Raw genomic sequence first — 10,896 nt, forward strand, 5'->3', positions numbered from 1 at the left:
CGACTGAGAACCATGGCCTCAGATTTGGAGGTGCTGATTCTCATCCCAGCTGCTTCGCACTCGGCTGCAAACCGTCCCAGTGGTTTCTGTGGTTTGTCCACATGACTTTTGGCATACTGCAGTCGACTCTTCTTATTCTTTGGGGACAGCAAGGGGGTGCGCCTGGGAGTTCTGGCATGGAGGCCTTCATTACGCAGGGTGCGCCGTATTGTCTGAGCAGAAACTTCAGTACCCACATCTGACAAATCTTTTCTCAGTTCCTCAGCAGTCACACAGGGACTTTTCTCAACTCTACGCTTCAGGTAGCGCACAGCAGTCGAAGTCAGCATCTTCTTTCTGCCACGACCAGGTAGCGTTTCAACACGGCCCTTTGCCTTGAATTTGCGAATGATGCTTCCTATGGTGTCTCTTGGTATGTTTAACATCTTTGCAATCTTCTTATAGCCATTGCCCTTCCTGTGAAGAGTAATCACCTGTTCTCTTGTCTTAGTGGACCATTCTCTTGACCTCGCCATGTTTGTAACCACACCAGTAAATGTCTAGAAGGAGCTGAGTATCACAGTCATTTTAAAGCTGCCTAATTGGTGCTTATTAGGCTTTATTGCTGCTCCCTGATATCCACAGGTGAATACAATTACAAATGTACACTAAATTCCCTAAAACCATTTACAGCATTGGGGGTTGAATAATTTTGAACACAACTGTAGGTCAGATGAAACAACCACAAAGTCGATCATCCGGCCAAGGGTGTCCTGGTGCCATGTGAACATGGTGTTCGTTATGGCCAAGCTGTAAATAGCACAGAAGTCCAATAACAGAACACCACTCGGGTTCCGATCAGGGGGGCCGTTCCTCCCAATCACGCCCCTCCAGGTATCACTGTCGTTGCCCACATGGGCGTTGAAGTCCCCCAGCAGAACGACGGAGTCCCCAGTCGGGGCGCTTTCCAGCACCCCTCCCAGAGTCTCCAAGAAGGCCGGGTACTCTACACTGCCATTTGGCCCATAGGCGCACACGACAGTGAGAGACCTATCCCCAACCCGAAGGCGCAGGGAAGCGACCCTCTCTCGCCATTTACTGTAACTATTTTTTACTTTCAGTTGATGTGTTTTGTAAATATAGTTTGTGTTATCTACTCAAAATAATTATAACTTAATTTGTGGAAATTATTCAACATTTTACTGTGGCTGTTTTGTATCTTATTTTGCTTTAAATATAAAATTGCTAAAACTTTTTTTTTTAAAAACATTACTTGATGATTCATTAATTGTCTACTGCTAACTATTATAATGTTTACTTTCTAAATACAAGCCTGGAAGAAATAACTAGATTTAGTAACATTAAGGTTTTTAATAACACTTGAACAATAATTATGTAGCATTAAAACATCACAACTTGATTCACAAGTATTTATTGATATTAAAACAGCACTGTTCCATAAATTACTTCTAGGTTGAGGTCAGAATAAGGTGACGTATATCCACTCGGGCGCCGTAACGGGGGGGGGGGGGGAGGATGAGAACGATTCTAAGGCTGCAACCAAATACCCCCACTTGCGGTCTTTGCACTTGACCACTTGACTACTTTCCTGGCGTATTTCCTGTTTTTGGCTATGTAGTATTTCTAACCCGATGGGACACACTAAGCAAGTGCAAACATATAACGTTAACTAATGTTGTGTTTCTAATAATGAGATTAAAAACAGTTCACCAATAATATATGTAACACTACGTTTTACTACGAAATTATATGTAATATATAATTATATAGTGAAGTCAAGTCAGATTTATTTTTATAGCTCTTTAATTGTATTGTAGCAAAGCAGCTGTACCCAAAAAAACTAAACACATATAATAAACTAAAATAAATCCCTAAGTGCCCACTAAAATAAAACACATGTTAGCCAAACATAGATTAAATAAAGATATAACATTAAAAGTAGTAGTATGACATACACTGGAAAGTGTATGTTACCCTAGCAAATGTTACCCGAGCAAATGATTAATCTCCAGAACATGATGCATGATGGGTGCATCATGTTCTGGACCGCTCCGAAGCGGTATTCAAGCTAGTGTGGGTTTAGTGTGCATTAAGTCCACTGCCCTTTGGCATTTTTAAGACATTGGACACACTGTCGCATGCATGCCCTCTCAAATGGCCAAGACTGCAAGTGGTATTTGGGCCCTGTCCCAAATGGAGCACTCCGGGCTTGTGGACCTCTTCTGAGTCCACACTTGGTGACGTCAGGAAGTGGAGACCTATAGGGTAGTAGGCACAAGTCCACAAGGGTACATGGGAGTGCATTTTGGGACAGACTTGAGGTCATCACACCGGAAAGAGCAAGAGGTGCTTTCTAATCACTCTCCCGGTGCTGTTGTCATTTGCTGATCAGTCTGCGCAGTGCTGCGTGAAGTCGATCACACTTGTTGTCCCGTTGTAGTTATTTGGGACTGGAGCTGCCGGTTTTTATTGTTCTGTATTTCATATGTTGATATGCCACCCGAGCATTATGCAATAGATACTTAAGCTTGTAATGCAATCATCCGTCATGACGTAAATGCAACTGCTTATGTATATTTATAAATTTATATTTTAAAGGAAAGTGATTTACATTCCCTGTTTTTTGTTATGCTCCTATAAGCAGTTTTAATTAGCATAAACTATCAATTCTATCAGTTACACAGCCCAATGTTTTGCAACACAATATGCCAAGGAAGTATTTTTATGCATTCGAGAATCGAGTTGATGTGATGAGCTTTAGAAAAGACAGAAACGCAACAAAGGCTAAACTAGTCCATTATTTAAGCTTCACATCTTGCAACAGCTTTAAGAGACAATCAAATTGTATGTTGTAATCTGCTATAGTTATCCTCTTCGTTTCATTTAAGTCATTGTAGAATCCTGTTGATAAAAACAGTCCTAAAAATTATTTAAGATTGTAGGTGTTTCTCCAGTTCACAGTTTTGATGATCTGTCATTATTTTTGCTTGTGTGAAACCTGTTATGAATATGATGATGATAATATAAAATCTTCATGCTTTGATCCAGCCTTTCATGATCTAGTCTTATTTAAGGGAGTAAGTAAACTTCTAGAAAAGATGTAGTGTTGTTGTTTGCCATGTTTAAATGTTACAATTTTATTGTGTGTGTAACAGCTCAAGTATACTGTATGTGTCCAAAAGTATTTATAACTTGGTAATGTAATGAATATTTTGGTTTGGGTTTTTTTAATTTACAGACTAAGATTTACAGACTTATTTTTAATTAATTACTTAATCCATGGGTTCTATAAACTGTCCGGGTGCTGCTTTGCTGTTGCAATTAATATCTGGCTTTTTGTTCCGATAGTAGGCCTACGTTATTATATGAACATGATTTTTTCAACATTTGTGAATCTATTCAGGATTGTCTACATTGAGATGCATCTAAGAATCAATTGTTCCCTCCATTCAATCCCTAAGTGCCCACACTCAAGCCACTATTGACTTTTGTTCTTCAGATATAATTTGATCTGTCTTAAAATGTAAGTCAGCGTTTTTACTCGCATTCTGCACAAGGGACAAGTTTGCTCGGTAGCTTAGAGTACATTATGACCATATCGCTTGCTTTATCAAAGACGACTAAATTTAGCATGTGAGTCAGCAAAAACAAAACCTCAAATAGTTTCAATTCTCTTTTATGCCCGTAGCATTTTAAAGTGTTAATCCAGTTTTACAGAAATGAGTCAGATGACCACAGACACGGTGCTGTGCTCTTGTTTTTTCTAGCAGCCCATCGACAGTCCTCAAAAGCCCCAGCCCAAGTCTCAAGCCTGTTGACTGACCACTGCACCACAATTCACATTATTAGTCATCATTAATAATTTATTATTCATGGGATTTTTTCCAATGCTGGTAAATTCTTAAAAGGAAGCTTTAGAAGAAATGTCCCTTGATTTAGATGAAAAGTCACTTGTTTCTGCACACACTACTTCTCTACTTCTACTTTATTCCCAACAAAGGACACTGTTCTACTTTTTCAATGATTTTGTATTTGTGCCTGATTTCTGTTGTGCCTAATTTGCACCCCCCTCCAAATTACGACTCCCCTGTTCCCCACTAACATTAGGTGTTAGGGTTGGGTGTGGGGGGGGGGCTAGGATTAGCGAATATCCATCAAAGTGAGAAGGGGGAGTCTACAGACCTGGAGCGTGCAGTTTTAGGCCCCAGGCAGTTTTACGACCTATGCAGTTTTAGGACCATGTTGTTCCTTATTCCTCCAGTAGGGGATCGCTGTTCATTATGAACCACCAGCACAACAACTTCGTTGTCTATCGCGAGTTAGAGGTATGGTAAATAATCGTTTTTGTTACTAAGAAATGGCCCAACTTGCATAGTTTTTTAACGATTAATTGATATTGTTATGAATTAATTTAAACATCTTAAAATATATATATATATAAAATATAGATATGTGTGTGTGTGTAATTTAAACTCAAAGACATTACAATTAATACTTATTGGCGACCAGGTCAATGTTCTGTCTGGATCAACCTTTGCTAACCACGTGTATGCCAACTCGATATCTCTTACTCATTTTCATATTTATTTTCTTTATAATTTATTCTAATTTTGTCTCTGTAGTCAATCCGAGATGGCCTTTTACTGGTAAGATATTCTTCTGACCCTGTTAACTTGCATTATATATTATAAATCATTTCAGTTTAGCTGCACAGGTACTCAAGTTTTTTATAAAAAATTCAAGAATTGAGCACCAACAACCACAAACATGTTCAAACTTAAATTGAAAACATAAGTCCCATATGGATCTTGATTTGACTTGTTAAAGAGATGATCAAATTATCTATTGTACATACAATATACCTCTTTGATATTTTCCATTGAATATTTTAACTTAATGATCTGGATTAAAATGTATGTGCACTTTATGTGGGTTTTATCACGTTTGTGGTTGTTTTCTTATAAGTAGTTTATGGCTGGCTAATTAGGCCTATAATGTTGTGATATTATTGATCTCATTTGTAATAATAATTGGAAATAATTAAAAGAATATTAAATGATCATGCAGTTGTACTGTCTTGATAGTTCTTGGTTATTTGCTGGGGTGCAGATTAGACACAAAACCGGATCATTATTTCTCCCTCTGAGACTGCGTGTGAGACGGAGAAACTCACACTCTGCAGCAATGCCTTGTTAAAAGATGAAACTTCTGGCTAAACCTTGCACGTTTACTTTCCTCCTTATCGTGTCTGTGGGTCGGACTCTTATACTCTGTATTAAGAAGCGCTTTAGTCGATCTTTCCATCAAATGGACGTAATAAGTGCACACAATTTGAATATAAACGCGACCTGTGTAGATTAACATACAGAGAGAATGATTTTTTTATTTCTGCTCTGACAGCCGCGAGACACGCCGAACACCGTAAGTGTGTTTGAAATCTAAAATGGAGAGAATTAACATTCTGTTTGCTTGGAACGTTTTTCGTCCCTAAACCAAACGTTTAAGTCTTCAGCCAAATTTTAAATACTGATTTGTGGTTTCCCCTCGTTTACGCATGTCCGTTGGCTCTCTCTTGTGGCTGTTTAAACGCATTCGACCACAAGAGCGCCTACTTTCCTGTCAGGCTTTCTACTGTCATTGCAGTATAAATCTGCTGTGCCCCAGTATATATTACAAGTTTAGGTTTTAACAATTTACTCTATTTGTCAGTGTAATCATTTGCATTGACAAAAGCGGATTTAAATGCAGAATAGTAACCATTATTCACGCTTTTAAAAGGGACGCAGTCACGCACTTAACTGTCCCGAAAACACAAATTTTTGCGCAGAAATCTGTCCCAGCGCATCTGTGTTTCCTTTTTGGAAAAACTGAAACAAGCAGGCGAGCAAGTGTGACGACACGTGAACGATGTAGGCTATATAAACATGACGAAACTAAAGTAAGTTTCTAAATAATATCAATCATCTTATTTGGACTCACCATTAATGGCCCCTGAAGATGGATCAAATTTTGTTTGTGCAAAGCAGGGAAATGGAAGCAGAAAGGAGATGATGAGTTTGAGGGAGATAAGACAGTAAGACTTGATAAACAAACTACTGTAACATCCCCAGCCAGTCTGGTCTCAGACATTTGAGGAAGACCTCTTTCAAAGTCTGTAAAATTGCATTGTTGCTTAGAGAAACATTTGTGAAGGTGGAAAAAAGAAAATCTGGCAAAACATTCGGCCTCATTTATCAGCCATTCTGGCCTGATTTCTCAATATCAACATCACCATCTGCCAGAGAAAAACCCATATCGGTCGGCCCCTAATTACGATAGAAACAGTTATTTATGAAAATAGTAGTGTATATAAATAGTATATAAACTAAGGAGCTGTGGAAATCTAAAGATGCTATAAAATAAACACATTTATAGTAATATTATATTAAAGACGTTTCTTCTTCACACATTGAGCAGATGAGGTGTGGCAACACTCACATTCATTTATCTTCCTCTAAATGTGTAATCACTCATGCACACAGATGCATTCAGGCTCTTCATTCTCTCCTTAATAAACAAATTACAATTACAGTTTAAAATTTGTATCATATATCTAGTTGTCTTTACTACATCTAGAACAAAAAAAAGAATGCGCAGCATTTTTTGTTCATAAAACAGCCATTATTGACTTTTCAGCTAACGAAGGTATCCACAAAGCAGTGATATGTCGTACAAAACAGCAACAAATACAAGGAAAGCAAACAAACCCAATGCTGAAAAAATTGAATCAGAAGTGAGAAGAGACATCAGACTATCTCATTTACAATCCATTAGAGAAGAGGGATTTTACAGTAATGCCACATTCGAAAACATTCTCATATAGAGACCTGGATTTGTTTCTAGCAAACAGCATTGTGATAGGAACATGCATGGTGCTCACCGCTGCATTTTTATACAACACATGCGATCTAATGACTGTTTTGAAACCTTCCCTATGAGTCAGCAGTTCTTTTAACATCCCGATGTTAATGGAGGATGCAGAGCAAAAATCTATTCAACAAACATTATACAGGCTAGTAAAACAGCGCTCAGTAATTGTGAGACTCCAGAATAGACACTTTTACAGGAAAGTAAACTAATCTGCAAACCACTGAAAATACTCAGAATCTGAGCATAGGGCATGTGGACAAACGTCACAGATATCACTTCTGCAATCCAGAACTTAACCATTGCTAAAACCAAGTGCATGCACTCCAGAAACTAAAGCACAGAAGAGATGATCTGCAGATTATTTTTAGACAGGGATTAAAGCAGCATGAGATACAGTTCATGGGACATGAATTACTCAAATGTCAATATTATAACGCAAGAAGCTTGGGATACTCAATTGCAGCATTTAAAATAAACATAAACATGTTGGTTGAATGAAGATTTGATAGTAGAATTATGATTTGAGTTAGACGAAAACAAACCACGCAAAAAATATAAAACCATGCTCAATTTTGAATTTACACAAGAAACCATCTCAATGACAAGGGGTCATGTGGTTCTGCTGTTTAACCCTGTAATTTTATTTACTTGCTTCACAATTTTAAAACAACATTTTAATGTATGAAAAGTTTAAAAACACAAGTCATAACACAAACTATTATCCAGTTAATAAACATTACTCTGGAATACCTAAAAATATGAAACAACAAAAAGTTAAGACACTTGACAATGGGACATTCAGAAGTGTGTATGTGTAACTTTAAACAGCATAACAAACACAAGATAAATGCGAAAGATTGAAAAGCAGTGTTTTGTTTACTCTTGTGACATATACTGTATGTAATCAATTCCTATGGATAAAAATATATAAAACGTCTAGTTCATTTTAATAAGTAAGATGTACAAGTAAGATGTACTTGCGTTGCAAGTATATTAGTTTCTGCCTTTTAATTGGATCTACATATTTAGACATAATTAGAAGATTGTAACTGACTAAAATAATACAATTCAATAAATTAATTGTGCATTGAGCCCTTGGTGCACAAGATGACTGACCAAGTGCATGGTTGCATCTTCTTAACTTTAAATAGCAAAGCGAGATAACAAGCAAATTTCAAACACAACACAAGACACACAAACTGCTGAGAGGTGCGGCAAATATGTGCAAGTGTTAAATAGACAGCAAAAAAAACAAAACAAACACATGCCTGCACAAAGGTTCAATGCAGCATGTGGCAGTGCAGAAAAAAAGCCACAACCCTATTTTGCATTCACTTTGAGGAAAAGGGCGGAGTCCATGTAAGAAACATCGGAAGGAAGTAGATAAAAGGAAATGTGTTTGTGAGGAACATGTAATCAGAAAGTGTGTGGATTGAATGGAATGCAGGGAGAAATGGTCGAATATTAGCGCAAATAAGACTCTGCCTTATGTGATTTTACATGTATAGTTGTTTGATATACTGTGAATGTTTCTCTTTGTATTCACTATATGGCATTAATAAAAATAAAAAAAACATGAGTGCTTATTGAATTGCTGTCTCCTGTGAGTGAGATCTGGTGTGTGGTGGAGTTTATGTTACTTCTCAAAAATGCACTTTAAGATTAACTGTTTGGAGTAGCTGAAAAGCTTGGCAATTTATGCAGCTACTCCTGTTTTGGGTGTCTGGTTGCAACTCCGTTACACTCTTCCATTCCTTTCAGGATTGCTAATCTAGATGACGCGTTGCTTTGTGTTTGGTTTTCTTGGTTTTTGGTTAACGTGTTGTTTTTGTTCACTCTTATTACTTCCTTGCCCGGAAGAAGCGAACTGTGCTGAACTGTGGTTCCCTTTCTGTCGGTCTCTCCACGTTGTGTCGAACAGACAGATGGGGTTCGCCCTTGAAAACCTATCAACTTCGACCAATATAGAAAAGGCCAATGAAATTTGTTTGTCGGACTCCGCCCCATGATATCCGGATATAAAAGTGAGACGTCCTGCTGCGGCGACTTCCCCTCGGCGTCTCTCCAGTTCCAGAAGTGTTCAAGTTTTTTCTCTAAAAGAACAAATTTCTCCAGCTAGGCTTGTCCCGCTGTTCTCATGGGTGCAATACACTCACGAGGAGGGGGGAGGGACACGATGGCTGCCTCAAGTGTGGGGTTTCCAGCACGCTGGGGCAGCCGCTGTGGATAAGTTCTGCCAACACTGCAGTTGGTTCATGATTCAGACATTGCGTCACGGGCTGCTGTGTTCCCATGGGACTCACCCACAACCTTCTCTGCTTCCCGTTCTGTGAAGCTACATGGCTACAGCCCTGCCATCCACTACGGCTAGCAGCGAGGGTGATATGAGGATTACTGTGAGGGATAAATCCGTCAGCCACTGGCTCACGGACCGTTCGCATCTCGTCTCATCTGACCATTCCTCAAGAGACGGTCACACCATCTTGTTCCTCAACCACGTATCAGAAACGGTGCGTGATGATGATGAGATGTCCCTTAAATCATCGGGAGCCGACATACTGGCATCCGACTCCGATGATTCCTTGCAGCTCCCTGTTCCGGGGGGGTCGAGTTCAGGAAGAAGCGAATGTCGAAATGTCAGCAATGCTTTCCCGGTGCCCCCAGTGCCGTGTTTCCCGGAAGTGAATAAAACACTCAGTAAGACCTGGAAACGCCCCCTTTTCGGTACGTGCACGTGCAGCTAGAGGATAGTCGATGTCCCCCAGGTGGAACTTGCAGTCTCGGTGCACCGCAGACGGCTGCCACCTGGGGGGCTTGACCTAGATTCCCATCCAAAGCATGTTGGTTTTTGGCATCTCTGGTGTCGAGAGCTTACATTGCTGAGGGCCAAGCTGCCCCATCTCCATGCTGTGGCCATCCTGCAGGTCCAGGCCAAGGCGTTGAGAAAGCATCACGATGGCAAGACCGACCCAGCTCTTATGCAGGAACTCCGCAACGGCAACGACCTCGATCACGGGCGACCGTGCGGGCCCTGGGTAGGATGATGTCCACACTTATGGTCCAAGAGAGACACCTCTGGCCGATCCTTGCACAGATGAGTGACGCTTCTCGGCGCACCCATCTCACGTGGGGGTGCTGTTTGGTGATCCTGTCGAGCAGCAGTTCTCGACAGTAAAGAAGCAGAAAAAAGCCATCAAACATATCCTCCCGCTGCGACTCGGCCGCGCTTTGTCCATCAAAATCCTGTGCACCGTCTGCTTCCCAGCAGCCCTGGTCCTCTTACACGCCCTCCGGCAGAAGACGTCGAAGAGGAGACCACCATCCAGTTTTGTGACCTTGACGTGGTCCTGGCGGGCCTCAAGAGGCCCTCCTTCGAGCCCCTCAGAGATGAAGACCATTCTCCTGATGGCGCTCGCTTCCATCAAGAGGGTAGGGGACCTACAAGCATTCTCCGTGGTTCCCCCAGATTGCCTAGAATTCAGGCCCGGTGATTCTCACGTTATCCCGAGACCCCGGCCTGGCTACGTGCCCAAAGTTCCGACCACTCCCTTTCGAGACCAGGTGGAAGACCAGGATGAAGACCCAACCCCATCTGTGCTGTGTCCAGTACGCGCACTGCGCCTCTACTTGGACCGCTCACAGAGCTTCAGGAGATCTGATCAGCTCTTTTGTCTGTTTTGGAGGTCAGCAGAAGAGGAGGGCTGTCTCCAAAGAGAGTGTCACACTGGATTGTGGACGCCGTCATGACGGTGTACCAATCCCAGGATCGCCCGTGCCTCCTTGTGGGCACTGGCTCAGGGTGCATCTCTGGCAGACGTCTGCAGAGCTGCGGGTTGGGCTACGCCCAACACCTTCGCGAGGTTATACAACCTCGACATAGAACCGGTATCAGCCCGCGTCTTGCATGGCAACATATACGACCGGCAGCCGGTAGGGCGTATGCCTGCAAAACCACCTTCAACCCCTTCCCATAGGTGGGTCAGTGTG

This window comes from Triplophysa dalaica, chromosome 23 (assembly GCF_015846415.1).
Source record: "Triplophysa dalaica isolate WHDGS20190420 chromosome 23, ASM1584641v1, whole genome shotgun sequence".
Lineage (NCBI taxonomy): Eukaryota > Metazoa > Chordata > Actinopteri > Cypriniformes > Nemacheilidae > Triplophysa > Triplophysa dalaica.